A 16,443-nucleotide genomic window follows, 5' to 3' on the forward strand; every position below is an offset into this window, starting at 1 on the left:
ACTCTAGGGTAGATACAAGTTAATATCAGGATGGACATAGACCCTGTCCCACATTGGACACCACAGTCTAAGTAGGAGGGAAAAATTTAGCCCCCATTTTACAGTTGAAGAAACTGAGGCATAGACAAGTTAGGACTTGTCAAAAGTCACACAGCAAGCAAGTGGCAGAGCTGGGACTAGTAGAATAATAATTGTGATGTTTGATAAGCGCTTACTATGTGCCAGTCACTGTCCTAATCGCTGGAATAGATAGATGATAATCAGGTTGGACACAGTCCCTGTCCCACAGGGGACTCACATCTTAATCTCCATTTTACAGATGAGGGAACTGAGGCACAGAGAAATGACTTGCCCATGGTGTCACAGAAGACAAGTGTTGGAGCTGGAGTTAGGAATACAGGTTCTCTGACTCTGTGGCCTGTGCTCTGTCCACTAGGCCATGCTGCAAATACCAAACACTATTTCCTCTAAAATAGCACAGATGATTATCCTGAAGAGTAGGACTGTACACCCTAAGAGTAGAATATACTACTCCAACGAAGTATAGGACTGTATTTTTGAAGGGTGGGGCTGGATCACTGAAGAATGGGGGGGGGGGCTTGACCCAGTGGTCAAAATAGGTGAAACAAATGACCCCTTGAAACATCAATCAAGCAGCTTATGGTACTTTACTAAGCCCTTACTTTTTTCATGGTATTTGTTAAACACTTGCTATGTGCCAGCCACTGTACTCAGCGCTGGGGTAGATACAAGCCAATCAGATTGGACACAGTCCCCATCCCGTATGGGGCTCAGAGTCTTAACCCCCATTTTACAGCTGAGGGAAATCAGACAAAGAAAAGTGAAGTGACTCACAGTCGCCTAACAGAGAAGTGGTGGATCAGAATTAGAACCCAGGACCTCTGACCCCCAGGTCTGTGCTCTATCCACTAAACCGTGCTGTTTCTCAAGATGCCATACTGCTTCTCAGTCTATAAGTCTAGGGCTACTGAGGGAGATGAACGATGCCGCTGTTTAGGAATATCTGTTTGATGTGGAGATGGACAGGTAACTACGAGAGGTTTTTGAGAAGTGGGGAGGGTGGACTGAACTTTTGAGAGAAATCTTACCCATTGGCCACTGCCGGAGGCCAGATACCAGGCAAAACCCGGTACAGTCATCACACTGTGTCACATCTGGTCAGTATTTTATGTTTTGAAGGGTACCACCCTGTCAAGAGGACCAGGACAGAAAGGAAGACTCTTAGAAATTCCTTACCTTTCCCCCCCTCTCTTCTATCCCACCACCTCCCACCCAGACCTTTTCACCTGCCCCTCCCCACCTCCTCCCTCTCCAGGCCCACCCATATCTCCCTTATCCCCAGATCTGGGCAGGGGGAAACTCTCACAACCAAGGAAAATCTGCTTCAGTCACTTTAATTCTATGCAAAGCAGTACAGTCGTGGTCTCTGAAAGATGTGAGAGGCCTGTGGATTCTTGCAAGGATGTGGGCGTGGGGTCAACAGTGAAACAGACAAGATCGATGACCAGTGAGCAGGTTGGTGTTGGAAGAGCCAAGTATGCACCCTGGTATAGTAGGAGACGAAAGGGGTCGGGTTGGAAGGGGAGAATCCATCGAATGCCTTGAGGTCGCTGGTGAGGACTTGGATGCTGATTTGGATGGATGGGTGGATTGGAGTTTTTAAGGAGTGAGGAGATGGGGATTGAATGTTTTGGTTGTGTTTTTTTATAGAAAAAAGTTAGCTGTTGTCTACTGCTGGAGACCAGATACCAGACAAAACACAGTAATACTGTAATACTGTATCACATCTGCTCAGTATTTCACGTTTTAAAGTGTACCACCTAACTGTTCAGTCAATCAGCTTTGTTGTGTGTGTGTACGGGGCTGGGTGGAAGCTGGAGGTTGGGGCGGGGCAGCATCAGGTAGAGAAGCAGGAAAGAAAGGAAGACTCTTCCACATTCCCCACTTTTTCCCCTTCTCCTCCATCCCACCTCCTCCTCCCCTTCCCTGCCCCACCTTTTCACTTCCCCTGCCACACCTTCTCCCCTCCCCCACCCTGCCTTTTCACCTCCCCCTCCCCAACTCCTCCCCTCCCCCCGCCTCACCCGTGTTTCCCTTATCCCCAGATCTGGCCAGGGAGAAACTCTCACAACCAAGGAAAGTCTGCTTAAGTCACTTTAATTACACTCAAAACAGTACAATGATGGGCCCTGAAAGATGTTTGAGGCCTGTGGATTCTTATGTTGGATCAACTGGTCTTGATCTTCTCTGGCTGGTTCTCACAGGGTTGTGGGTCCTGGAGGGTCCTGGAGGGTCCTGGCCTGGAGCTGGGAGGTCAGCACCGTCTCAGGCGAGTACTATACCTCCTGCTGCCTGTGGGAAAGATAAGCGGGGGTGGTTAGAGAGGCTTCTTTCTCAGGCCCATCCGGGCATCTCTGCCTCCCTCTCCCCAGGGGATTGGGACCCGCGCCTAGAACCCAAGCTTACGTTTGGTAGTTCTCCTCCTCCGCTTAGCCAAGCGACGCCTGGGCCGGGAGGTTCTCACACCTGACCTTCTCTCCTCCATCTCATATTGGCTTCTTAGGTGGCGACGTCTGACTCTCCTTGTCCTAGCCATGGTGGAACGATCAGGTCAGGTCTTCTCTGGAAATGGTTGATGACTGACTCTCGGCCCACCTTCCAAGCCCGTATTTATAGCCCTCAGTCCCTGAGGCCACTGTGACGTCTTTCTCGCTCCCTTCTCAGTTCATGCCTTGTGAGGCTTGAATCGGGAACCGTTCAGCCCAATCGACCCAACCCCTATTGTTGTGTAAGAGATGGGCCAGAGGACTTTGGTAGCGAATGGGGTCGGGGGGAAGCGTGGGCTGTTTCAAGGTCAACGTGGTTAGAGTGAACAGTGCAAGCTGGGAGTTAGTGGGTGAAGGGAGCCGATGTGACAGTTGGAAAACATTGGCAGAGGGCCTTGAAGCCTAATGGGTGGGAGGTCCTGCCGTCTGAAACGGGTTGGGTGTCAACAGGAAGGCTCTGAGGAGTGGAGAGACTCATCCCAAGGGACGCTCCAGGAAGATGTCTCCTCATGTGAGCCCAATATGGCCCAGGGATTGTGTCCGATCTGATTCCCTTGAATGTCCCGGGTGTTGAACGCAGGATTGAGTGATTCTAGGCCATCGATGAAAGGAATTGTGGTAGTGGTTATTACAAGGCTGGAGCCACCGAGCCCCTGGGAGGACTGAAAGGACAAGAGATTGCGCCTTGAGGGAAGATGGGAAGGTCAGCTGGCGGTCAGATGGATTTTGGACAACCAGTTTTAGGCACTTTGAGTTTCAGGAGCCGTCAGGTGCCCCAAGGGCAGCAGAGTAAAGGGCCACTATGACGTCACGCTAGCCACTTACTGGGGCCTCTCAATTATCAAGCAGAACTTTTCACTATTGGTTTCAAAGCTCTCCATCACCTTGCCCCCTCCGACTTGACCTCCCTTCTCTCATTAATTCATTCATTCAATAGTATTTATTGAGCGCTTACTATGTGCAGAGCACTGTACTGAGTGCTTGGAATATACAATTCAGCAACAGATAGAGACAATCCCTGCCCAATAACGGGCTCACAGTCTAAACGGGAAGACAGCAAAGCAAAACAGAACAAAGCAAAACAAAACATCATCATCAAGATAAATAGAATCATGGAGATATACACCACATCAACAAAATAAATAGGGTAATAAATGATATATACAAATATGCACAGTGCTGAGGGGAGGGGAAGAGGAAGAGAGGGAAAGAGGGGGCTCAGTCTGGGATGTCTCTCAGTCTCTCCTCCATCCCAGCCTGCACACTTCGCTTCTCTGCTGCTAACCTTCTCACTGTTCCTCCATCTCACCTGTCCCACCATCGAACCCTGGCCCACGTCCTACCCCTGGCCTGGAATGCCCACACTTCTCAAATATGCCAATCACACTTTCCCCCCTTCAAAACCCTACTGAGAGCTCACCTCCTCCAGGAGGCCTTCCCAGACTAAGCCCCCCTTTTTCTCAGCTCCTCCCCATCACCCCTACTTGCTCTCTTTGCTCTACCTCCCTTTCTGCTCCACAGCCCCTGTGTATATATGTACATATCTATAATTCCATTTTATATTGATGCTATTGATGCCTGTTTACTTGTTTTGATGTCTGTTCCCCCCTTCTAGACTGTGAGCCCGTTGTGAGTAGGGATTGTCTCTCTTTGTTGCTGAATTGTACTTTCCAAGTGCTTAGTACAGTGCTCTGCACACAGTAAGCGCTCAATAGATATTCATTCAATAGTATTTATTGAGCACTTACTATGTACAGAGCACTGTACTAAATGCTTGGAATGTACAATTCGGCAACAGATATGATTGAATGAATGAATTAATTAATTACTTCACTCTCAGTCAAGGAAGCAACGGTATTTATTAGGTGCTTACTATATGCAGAGAATTCTACTAAGCATTTGGGAGAATATAACAGAGTTGGGTAGACATGTTCACTGCCCACAACGGACATGGTTTTGGGTGATGGGGTGGCAGGTGGGGATGGGCCTAAGAGGCATCCCAGGGAAATCATTTGCCTGCTCTCAAACAATGCATGCTATTTATTTAGCATTACCTGTGTGCACAGCACTGTGCAGAACCATTGGGTGGGCACAGCACTGTAGAACTGTAGGCACGTTCCTACCCCACAGGGAGTTTGCAGTCTAGATCGCTCTGGGAGGGAAAAGTGCCACGTGAAACTTCAGGTGATTGCAACCTTATAGCAAACAATCCATTAAAACAACTCTGAATGGTGGTTAGCAACAGTCATTTTGATGGTATTTGTGAAACTCGTGCTTTTTCCTGAACACTCAACTCGGTGCTAAGATGAATACAAAATCAGTGAATTCAGACTGGGTCCCTGACCCACAATCTAGTTTGAAAGGAACAGACGTATAGAGAAATAAATCAGAGATAGCGTACAGATCATTAACAGCCCTTAGAAAGCAAGAATCGAAAGCCTGGGGAAGAAAGGGGCAGCAGAATGCATAAATAGTCTTTGATGGAGAGGGAAAGTGGTAGGAGTGAGGAATGATACAGAAAGCCTTGAAGCAGACGGAAGCTGTTGGAGTGGAGAAAATGGGGAGGGGGCATCCAGGAAAGGTGTTGGAGGAAGAACTGGAAGGATTCAGCAGTGGGATAAACGTGATGGCTGAAAGACAGCGAGGAGTCAAAGGGCACCAAGGTGGTTGGTTTCCTGGTCAGGTGGTTGGTAGGGTGACCAGGGGATCATGGAAAAATCTGATGCATGGATGGGTTGGGGCAGGAAGATGAAGTTCCGTTTTGGAACTGTTGAGGGCGAGCAGGACATCGGAGGGCAATGGGAATGGGGATCGATCGCTGACATCACTACTACCTCCCTGTGACATCACTAAGTGCTCCTGGAACAAGTGGAATCCTTTCATCTCACAGTCAACACTGGGAGGGGCCAGAAGGGTGACGGGGAGAGAGAGAATGAATGAATGAATGAATGAATGAATGTGGGTTGGGAGTGGAAGGGCTAGCTCACCTGGATTCATCAGGTGAGGGCCTTACTGATCTCAGGAGAATGGGAGAGGGGCAACAGGGAGGGGATGAGGGGTTTATAGTGATGATATTTATTGTATCAAATCACTGGGGCAAATGAGAAGCAGCGTGGCTCAGTGGAAAAAGCACAGGCTTGGGAGTCAGAGGTCATGGGTTCTAATCCCGGCTCCGCCACTTGTCAGCTGTGTGACTTTGGGCAAGTCACTTAACTTCTCTGTGCCTCAGTTACCTCATCTGTAAAATGGAGATTAAGACTGTGAGCCCCACATGGCACGACCTGATTACCTTATATACCCTCAACGCTTAGAACAGTGCTTGGCACATAGTAAGCACTTAACAAATGCCATCATCATTATTATTATTATAACAAGATAGTCCCTGTCCCATCAAGCTCACACTCTAAGTAGGAGGGTAATTGTCTTATTCCCATTCTATAGATGAGGAAACAGGACCAGAGAAGTTGAGTGGCTTGCCAGTTAGGCCAGTTGTGGAGCGAGGAGTAGGACTCAGTCTCCTGATTCCTAATCCTATGTTCTTCTCACCAGCTCATGTGATCCCTGGAAGAAAACGACGTTTACCCCAAGAGACAAGACTGACTAGCAGCATCACAACTAGATTGTGAGCTTCTAGAGGGCAAGATACTGCTAGAAATTGTATAGTAACTAGCCATGATGATCCCTGCCCTCAGGGTACTTTTAGTCCAGCTGGAAGCAGACACTAAATTGATCCAGGCTCTCTCCCAGCCCATGGAGGCCTTGGCTTCTTTGGAGTGACAGCCCCTGTAGACCCCAGGCAGAGGGCTTGGGTGGGGGGTGGGGTGACACCCTCTGCTTGGGGTCAATGGGAGAGCGTGACCAGGGCTGCACCTATTGACACAGCCACGGAAGAGCCACTGGGCAGGTAGACAGAGTGGGACATCTAGGGGATGGAGCTAAGGAGGGAGGGAGAGGAGGAAGAGAAGAGAAGGAGGAGGAGGAGATGGTAGGGGAGGTGGTCACTGATCACTGATCACGAGAAGCAGCGTGGCTCAGTGGAAAGAGCCCGGGTTTGGGAGTCAGAGGTCATGGGTTTAATAATAATAATAATAATAATATTGGTATTTGTTAAGTGCTTACTATGTGCTGAGCACTGTTCTAAGCGCTGGGGTAGACATAGGGGAATCAGGCTGTCCCACGTGGGGCTCACAGTCTTAATCCCCATTTTACAGATGAGGGAACTGAGGCACAGAGAAGTTAAGTGACTTGCCCACAGTCACACAGCCGACAAGTGGCAGAGCTGGCATTCAAACTCATGAGCCCTGACTCCAAAGCCCGTGCTCTTTCCACTGAGCCACGCTGCTTCTCACTGAGCCACGCTGCTTCTCACTGAGCCACGCTGGGTTTGAATCCCGGCTCTGCTACTTGTCAGCTGTGTGTCTGTGGGCAAGTCACTTCACTTCTCTGGGCCTCAGTTACCTCATCTGCAAAATGGGGATGAAGACTGTGAGCCTCACGTGGGACAATTTGATGACCTTGTATCTACCCCGGCGCTTAGAACAGTGCTCTGCACATAGTAAGCGCTTAACAAATACTATTATTATTATTATTATTATTATTATAATCAGCACTCAGGTGGCCCCTCTGTCTGGCCATGAGCTGAAAGATGATCTCGGGCATCTTTCACGCCATAGACATGAACCCCAGGGCCCTCACCGCCTCTCCCCCACCTTCAGGGCCCTCACCGCCTCTCCCCCGCCCTCCCACCCCCCATGCACACAGTGACCCTGGTTCTGGAGCCTCGGCACCCACACCCCACCATCCTAGACTCCTGCCCCAATCGCAGGCCTTCCCACAATGCAGAGCGGGCGGGCAGCAGGCTGAGCCTACAGCCCGACAGGGAACAGAGGGCTCACGGGACACATACCGTCATGGGTCCTCAGCCTCAGCCCTGTCATCACGGGGCACAGGCCGGCCCAGGGGCTCTGTGCGTGGGGCTGAGAGTGCAAGGGGGCCAGCACGGAGGGCCAGTCCGGAATCCATTTAATTCCCATTTCACAGATGAGATTACTGATTGGCAAAGAAGTTAAGTGATTTGCCCAAGGTCACACAGCAGGTAAGTGGCAGAGCCGGGACTAGAACCCAAATCCTCTGTCTCCCAGGCCCGGGCTCTTTCCACTAGGCCATCCTGCTTCTCAATGGTTGGCGGAGCAATAGATGTAAACACAACCTCTGCCCCCAAGAAGCTTGAGAAGCAGCATGACATAGTGGATAGAGCCCCGGTTTGGGAGTCTGAAAGTCATGGGTTCTAATTCTGGCTCCGCCACCTGTCTGCTATGTGACTTTGGGCAACTCACTTCACTTCTATGGGCCTCAGTTACCACATCTGTGTAATGGGGATTGAGACTGTGAGCCCCATGTGGGACAGGGATTGTGTCCAACCTGATTTGCCTATATTTACCCCAGCACATATTACAGTGCCTGACACATAGTAAGCACTTAACAAATACCATAATTACTATTATAACAGGTTACTACCAAGTGATACCTAAGAACACTGCAGTAAATTCAGATCCAAATAGTTTATGTTCCTAAAAACAAAGAAAGGATGTGTTCATCTGGATTCATTCATTCATTCAATCATATTTAATAAAAATAATAATAATGTTGGTATTTTTTAAGCACTTACTATGTTCCCAAGCACTGTTCTAAGGACTAGGGTAGATACAGGGTAATCAGGTTGACCCACTTGTGGCTCACAGTCTTAATCCCACTCTAGGCTTCAAGGCTCTCCATCACCTTGCCCCTTCCTACCTCTCCTCCCTTCTCTCTTTCTACCGCCCACCCCGCACGCTCCGCTCCTCTGCCGCCCACCTCCTCGCCATCCCTCGGTCTCGCCTATCCCGCCGTCGACCCCTGGGTCACGTCCTCCCGCGGTCCTGGAACGCCCTCCCTCCTCACCTCCGCCAAACTGATTCTCTTTCCCTCTTCAAAACCCTACTTAAAAATCACCTCCTCCAAGAGGCGTTCCCAGACTGAGCTCCTCTTCCCCCTCTACTCCCTCTGCCATCCCCCCTTTACCTCTCCGCAGCTAAAGCCTCATTTTCCCCTTTTCCCTCTGCTCCTCCCCCTCTCCCTTCCCATCCCCACAGCACTGTACTCGTCTGCTCGACTGTATATATTTTCGTTACCCTATTTATTTTGTTAATGAATTGTACATCGCCTCGATTCTATTTAGTTGCCATTGTTTTTACGAGATGTTCTTCCCCTTGACGCTGTTTATTGCCATTGTTCTTGTCTGTCCGTCTCCCCCGATTAGACTGTAAGCCCGTCAAACGGCAGGGACTGTCTCTATCTGTTGCCGACTTGTTCATCCCAAGCGCTTAGTACAGTGCTCTGCACATAGTAAGCGCTCAATAAATACTATTGAATGAATGAATGAATGAATGAATGAATCCCCATTTTACAGATGAGGTAACTGAGGCACCGAGAAGTTAAGTGACTTGCCCCAAGTCACACAGCTGACAGGTGGTGGAGCCGGGATTAGAACCCATGACCTCTGACTCCTAAGCCCATGCTCTTTCCACTGAGCCATGCTGCTTTACTGTGTGCAGTACTGTACTAAGCTCTTGGGAAAGTACAATACAAAATAAGCAGTGACATGCCCTGCCCACAGTGATCTTAGAGTCTGGGGTGGGGTGGGGAGGGCGAGTGGGGAGGGGAGAGATAGACATCAATACAAATAAAGAAAATTACAGATCTGTTCATAGTGAAAGTCATTTGGACTTCCAGAGACCACTTTGGTTTAATAGATTTTGAAGCAAATTAAACCAAATTGGTCTTCTGAAAGCCAAATGATTCGAGTTGGATTAGCATGTTTTGGACACATCGTCAGGAGAACTAATTCTCTGGAGAAGACACTAATGCTAGGAAAAGTCCAGGGAAAACGTGGAAGAGGCAGACCTGCAGCTGGATGGCTGAAGACCATAACAAAGATAATGGAACAACCATTAGAAAGGTTGTGGATTATGGCAGAGGAGAGGACATTCTGGAGAAAGTATATCCATGGAGTTGCTATGAATCAGAAATGAATCGACAGCATTTAATAATAATAAACATAGTGAGGAGTGAGAAGAGAAGCAGTATGGCTTAGTGGAAAAAGCACAGGCTTGGGAGTCAGACAATATAAGTTCTAATCCCAGCTCCACCACTTGTCTGCTGTGTGACCTTGGGCAAGCCACTTAACTTCTCCGTGCCTGAGTTCCCTCATCTGTAAAAGGGGGATTAAGACTGTGAGCCCCACGTGGGACAACCTGATGACCTTGTATTTACCCCACTGCTTAGAACGGTGCTTGGCACATAGCAAGTGCTTAACAAATAGCATAATCATTATTAATAATGTTGGTATTTGTTAAGTACTTACTACGTGCAGAGCACTGTTCTAAGTGCTGGGGTAGATACAGGGGAATGAGGTTGTCCCAAGTGAGGCTCACAGTCTTCATCCCCATTTTACAGATGAGGGAACTGAGGCACAGAGAAGTGAAGTGACTTGCCCACAGTCACACAGCTGACAAGGGGCAGAGTTGGGATTCGAACCCATGACCTCTGACTCCCAAGCCCAGGCTCTTTCCACTGAGCCACGTTATTGTCATTAAGGATAACGCCAATGTTATGGGCTTGTGAAACAGGAAGGATGGTAGTGCCATCTACAGTGGAAAGTCAGGGGAAGGACAGGATATGGGTGGGAAGATAAGGAGCTCTGTTTGGGACACGTTAGATTTGAGGTGACAGGAGGGCATCCAGGTAGAGACAAATGAGTTTTGAGCCAGGTGAGTTTTGATCACTTTAATTCCACTAAAATCAGTACAATCATGGGTCCCGGCTTTCGTTTTCTGCCTTCTTATCCAATTCGGCTGCCTTTCAGGTCCTGGGTCCTAGCTGGGGGCTCACGGTCGCCTCTGAGTATACTGACGCCTGCCACCTGTAGGAACAATAAGCGGATTTTAGGGGGTGGTTAGAGAGGCTTCTTTCTTGGGCCCCTCTCAGCATCTCTGCCTCCCTCTCCCCAGAGGATCCGGACCCTTGTCTGGAACCCAAGCTTACCTCTCATAGCTCTCCTCCTCCTGCGCCTAGCCCGGCGCCGCCTGGGCCGAACAGTTCTCATGGCTAACCTTCTCTTTTCCGCTTCAGGTTGGTTTCTTAGATTGCGACGGGATCGGGATCTTCTGGACCTCGCCATGGTGACACAATCAGGTCAGGTCTTGGCAGGAATTGGTTGTTAACTGAGGCTGGGGCCGCCGGCCAGCCCCATATTTATAGCCCTCAGACCCTGGGGCCACTGTGACATCTCTCTCGCTCCCTTTTCAGTTTTCGCCTTGTGACGCTTGAATCTGGAACAATCCAACCCAGTCAACTCTGCCCCTATTGTGTGTCAGAGATGGGCCAGAGGGTTTTACTTTGGGGTCAGGGAGAGTGAGCTGGTAAGGAGGCAGTTTCAAGATCAACGTGGTTAGAGTGAACAGTGCAAGCTGGGAGTTAGTGGGTGAAGGGAGCCGATGTGTCAGTTGGTAAACGTTGGCAGAGGGCCTTGAAGCCTAACAGGTGGGAGGTTCTGCTGGTTGAAGTGGGTCCGGTGTCCACCGGAGTGCTCTGAGGAGTGGAGAGACTCGTCCCAAGGGACGCTCCAGGAAGACATCTCATCCTTTGAACCCCATGTGGCACAGGGATTGTGTCCGATCTGATTCCCTTGAATCGTCCCCGGTGTTGAACACAGGGCTGGGCGATAGAAGGCCCTTGATGATAGGAATTGTGGAGGAGGTTATTACAAGGCTGGAGCCAGGGAGCCCCTGGGAGGAGTGACAGGACAAGAGATTGAGCCTTGCGGGAAGATGGGAAGGTCAGCTGGAGGTCAGGTGGATTTTGGACGTTCAGTTTCAGGCACTCTGAGTTGTAGGAGCCATCAGGTGGCCCAAGGGCAGGAGGGTGAAGGGTCACTAGCCACTCACTGGGGCCTCTCAATTCATTCTCTAATTCAGACTGTATTGAGGGGGTGGGGTTGTACAAGGGGATGGTCCTGGGAGTGGTGCCATTTGTTTGCACTTCATTCATGCTATTCATTGGAGAAGCAGTGTGGTTCAGTGGAAAGAGTCTGGGCTTGGGAGTCAGAGGTCATGGGTTCGAATCCCAGCTCTGCCACTTGTCAGCTGTGTGACTCTGGGCAAGTCACTTCACTTCTCTGTGCCTCAGTTACCTCATCTGTAAAATGGGGATTAACTGTGAGCCTCACGTGGGACAACCTGATTACCCTGTATCTACCCCCAGTGCTTAGAACAGTGTTCTGCACATTGTACCTTCCAAATGCTTAGTACACTGCTCTGCACATAGTAAGCGCTCAATAAATACTATTGAATGAATGAATGAATAGTAAGCGCTTAACAAATACCAACATTATTATTATTATTATGAGGATTTACTGTGTACAGAGCACTGTAGAAATAATAACAATAATAATGATAATAATTAATGATGGTATTTTTAAGTGCTTACTATGTGCCAAGCACTGTTCTAAGCACTGGGGTAGAAACAAGGTAAGCAGGTTGTCCCACATGAAGCTCCCAGTCTTAATCCCCATTTTACAGATGAGGTAACTGAGGCATAGAGAGGTCACACAGCAGACACCTGGGGGGCATATAGTACTGCTTAGAGAAGCAGCATGGCTCAGTGGAAAGAGCCCAGGCTTGGAAGTCAGAGATCATGGGTTGGAAGCCCGGCTCTGCCACTTGTCAGCTGTGTGACAGTGAGCAAGTCACTTCACTTCTCTGAGCCTCAGTTACCTCATCTGTAAAATGGGGATTAACTGTGAGCCTCATGTGGGACAACCTGATTACCCTTAATCTACCCCAGCGCTTAGAAGAGTGCTCTGCACATAGTAAGTGCTTAACAAATGCCGACATTATTATTATTATTACTATAGAGTTGGTAGACACAATTCCTGCCCACAAGGAGCTTACAGTCTAGATGGCTTTGGGAGGGAAAAACAAAATTTCATATGATTGCAACCTGCCAGGAAGCAATACAGTTAAAATAACACTGAGTGGCAACTAGCAGCCATTGTACTAATAGTATTTTTAGAGGTTTTGCTTTGTCCTGAGCACCTAAGCTCCGGTGTTGAGTACAAAACCTCGGATTCAGTCCCTGCCCCACAGTCTTGGTGAGGAGGATAGTCCTATAGAGAAATAAATCAGAGATATGGTACAGATCATAGCAACATTTGGAAGGCAAAAATCGAAAGGCTGGGGAAGAAAGAGGTAGCAGAATGCATAACTAGTCCTCGATGGGGAGGGAGAGGGGGAGGCGTGAGGAATGATATGGAAAGCCCTGGGGCAGGTGGGAGCTGTTGGGGTGGAGAAGATGAGGAGGGGGCATCCAGGAAAGGTCATGGAGGAAGAACTGGAAGGATTCAGCAGTGGGATAAACGTGATGGCTGAAAGACAGCGAGGAGTCAAAGGGCACCAAGGTGGTTGGTTTCCTGGTCAGGTGGTTGGTAGGGTGACCAGGGGATCATGGAAAAATCTGGTGCATGGATGGGTTGGGGCAGGAAGATGAAGTTCCGTTTTGGAACTGTTGAGGGCGAGCAGGACATCGAAGGGCCATGGGAACGGGGATCGATCGCTGACATCACTACTCCCTCCCTGTGACATCACTAAGTGCTCCTGGAACAAGTGGAATCCTTTCATCTCACAATCAACATTGGGAGGGACCAGAGGGTGTGAGAGAGAAAGAGAGAGTGCGGGTGGGGGTGGGGAGGGGGAAGGGGGGAGAGTAGGGGAAGGCTTGGAGGGAAATCTACTTGCAGAGACTGCATTGACAAACCTCCCTAAACTATTATTTAACCTTTAATGTAGTAATTCATTCCTTCATAACGAATTAAATAAGCAGTTGTGATACAATTGTGGATCTTTTTAGGAGACTGCAGTGTAGAAGCTGCTTCTGCTGACCGGGCTGGTGGTTTTTCAATTTTTGTGAAGAATGTTCCCAATTTAAGTCAAATCACAGCTTGATCCTTTTCTTCTTAAATCATCACGTCGCAAGCCAGTCTACTCACTGTACCTCCCTCTTGTCTATCACATAGTAAGCCCTTAACGCTCTCCATTCATTCATTCATTCAATAATATTTATTGAGCGCTTACTATGTGCAGAGCACTGTACTAAGCACTTGGAATGTACAATTTGGCAACAGATAGAGACAATCCCTGCCCATTGATGGGCTTACAGTCTAATTGGGGGAGACAGACAAAAACAATAGCAATAAATAGAATCAAGGAGATGTACATCTCATTAACAAAATAAATAGGGTAATAAAAATATATACAAATGAGCAAATGAGCACAGTGATGAGGGGAGGGGAAGGGAGAGGGGAAGGAGCCGAGGGAAAGTGGGGGAAAGGGGGCTTAGCTGAGGGGAGGTGAAGGGGGGGTAGAGAGGCAGCAGAGGGAGCAGAGGGAAAAGGAGAAGCTCAGTCTGGGAAGGCCTCTTGGAGGAGGTGAGCTCTCACTACGGCTTTGCAGAGGGGAAGAGAGTTAGTTTGGCGGAGGTGAGGAGGGAGGGCATTCCAGGACAGTGGGAGGACATGGGCCAGGGGTCAACGGCAGGATAGGCGAGAACGGGGGACGGTGAGGAGGTGAGCGGCAGAGGAGTGGAGCGTGCGGGGTGGGCAGTGGAAAGAGAGAAGGGAGGAGAGGTAGGAGGGGGCAAGGTGAGGGAGAACCTCGAAGCCTAGAGTGAGAAGTTTTTGTTTCGTGCGGAGGTTGATAGGCAACCACTGTAGGCTTTTAAGGAGGGGAGTGACATGCCCAGAGCGTTTCTGCAGGAAGATGAGCCGGGCAGCAGAATGAAGAATAGACCGGAGCGGAGAGAGACAGGAGGAAGAGAGATCAGAGAGAAGGCTGACACAATAATCCAGCCGGGATATTATGAGAGCCTGTACCAGTAAGATAGCTGTTTGGATGGAGAGGAAAGGGCAGATCTTGGCGATATTATAAAGGTGAGACCGGCAGGCCTTGGTGACAGATTGGATGTGTGGGGTGAATGAGAGAGCTCAAGGATGACACCAAAGGTTGCGGGCCTGTGAGACAGGAAGGATGGTCGTACCATCCACAGTGATAGGGAAGTCAGGAAGAGGACAGGGCTTGGGAGGGAAGATAAGGAGCTCAGTTTTGGACATGTTGAGTTTTAAGTGGTGGGCAGACATCCAGGTGGAGATGTCCTGGAGGCAGGAGGAGATAAGAGCCTGAAGGAAGGGGGAGAGAACAGGGGCAGAGATGTAGATTTGTGTGTCATCTGCATAGAGATGATAGTTGAAGCCGTGGGAGCGAATGAGTTCACCAAGAGAGTGAGTGTAGATGGAGAACAGAAGAGGGCCAAGAACTGACCCTTGAGGAACCCTTACAGTTAGTGGATGGGAGGGGGAGGAGGAGCCTGCGAAGGAGACCGGGAATGAACGGCCAGAAAGATAAGAGAGGAACCGGGAGAGGACGGAGTCCATGAAGCCAAGGTGAAATAAGGTGTGGAGGAGAAGGGGATGGTGTACAGTGTCAAAGACAGCTGAGAGGTCGAGGAGATTAGGATAGAGTAGGAGCCATTGGATTTGGCAAGAAGGAGGTCATGGGTGACCTTTGAGAGAGCAGTCTCGGAAGAGTGGAGGGAACGGAAGCCAGATTGGAGGGGGTCCAAGAGAGAATTGGAGTTAAGGAATTCTAGGCAGTGAGTGTAGACGACTCGTTCTAGGAGCTTGGAAAGGAAGGGTAGGAGGGAGATAGGGCGATAACTGGAAGGGGAAGTGGGGTCAAGAGAGGGTTTTTTTAGGATGGGGAGACATGGGCATGTTTGAAGGCAGAAGGGAAGAAGCTATTGGAGAGTGAGCGGTTAAAGATAGAAGTTAAGGAGGGGAGGAGGGATTATTATCATTATTATTGTCGGCATTTATTGCATGCCAAACACTGCTAAAGAACCATCCTCCATTTAAACATCCAGTTGCTTATCGAGTAGCCTCCCTGCTTGTGTATCTCGACTGATAGCGGGATCTAATCGTGTTGCTCTTTTCGCTCTTGGTTGGGTTCTATTGCTTACTCCCCAAAAAGTGCCAAGTACAGTGCTCTTTATGAACGGACCCTGTTTGAGACTTCACCCAGTGGGTAAGCCCACTAGCACAACCAATTTATCATTACATCACTAATACACCAAATAAGTACTACAATTTATTTGTCTGTGATTAATTTCTGCTCTGCTCCAGAGACCCAAAGCCAGGTGGGTTTTATGTGCTAATTATGTGCTCTGCTGATGGTGTGAACTCAGCCATCTCAGAGAATGTCAGTGTGACTTTCAGTGTTTTCATTTCTTCCAAATGAAATAAATATCTACGGAGCCTTTGGATGACAAACCTGCTTTGCAACTGACAGATCAGTCCTTGTATCAGATGGCGAATATCTTAGAACTCACTAGGAAACTGGTTCAAAATGCTTGGCACAATTGTGGATGGGGGTTGCTCGGGATGAACGCTGCTGAGGAGAGATTAGAGGCATGAATCACATTTAAATTATGGTTTATACTAAAGTGTCTTCTGCAAGATTAAATTCTAGATTGTGTACTGACCTGTTTCACCTCCCTTATCCAGTTTCCAACTTGACTGTATCTTTTGTGGGGGTAAAACACATGAAGGATCGACTCAATCAATCCATACTATTGTTTGAGCATCTATCATGTGCAGGACACTGTGCTGAGTGCTCAGGATAGTACAAGAGATCAAAGACCCAAAGGAGCTTGCTGCCTAACGGGGGTGACTGACACGGCCTTATTTATGGTTAAGAAGAAAAAGAGAATTTCAAGATGATTAAGTGAT

General features: G+C 48.9%; 2 long non-coding RNA genes across 2 annotated transcripts; both read right to left on the minus strand.

Moving 5' to 3' along the window:
* Positions 1 to 2,162: 2,162 nt before the first annotated feature.
* Positions 2,163 to 2,755, minus strand: LOC103166679. The gene is made up of 2 exons (XR_003754620.2): positions 2,488 to 2,755; positions 2,163 to 2,373 (listed from the first exon to the last, which is right to left on the minus strand). It is a non-coding gene; the product is annotated as an uncharacterized LOC103166679 (long non-coding RNA).
* A 7,621-nt stretch (positions 2,756 to 10,376) lies between these two features.
* Positions 10,377 to 16,000, minus strand: LOC103168750. Its single transcript, XR_003754615.1, has 3 exons — positions 15,986 to 16,000; positions 10,650 to 10,936; positions 10,377 to 10,527 (listed from the first exon to the last, which is right to left on the minus strand). It is a non-coding gene; the product is annotated as an uncharacterized LOC103168750 (long non-coding RNA).
* Between the last annotated feature and the right edge of the window lie 443 nt (positions 16,001 to 16,443).

The sequence above is a fragment of the Ornithorhynchus anatinus genome, chromosome X1, assembly GCF_004115215.2.
Source record: "Ornithorhynchus anatinus isolate Pmale09 chromosome X1, mOrnAna1.pri.v4, whole genome shotgun sequence".
NCBI lineage: Eukaryota > Metazoa > Chordata > Mammalia > Monotremata > Ornithorhynchidae > Ornithorhynchus > Ornithorhynchus anatinus.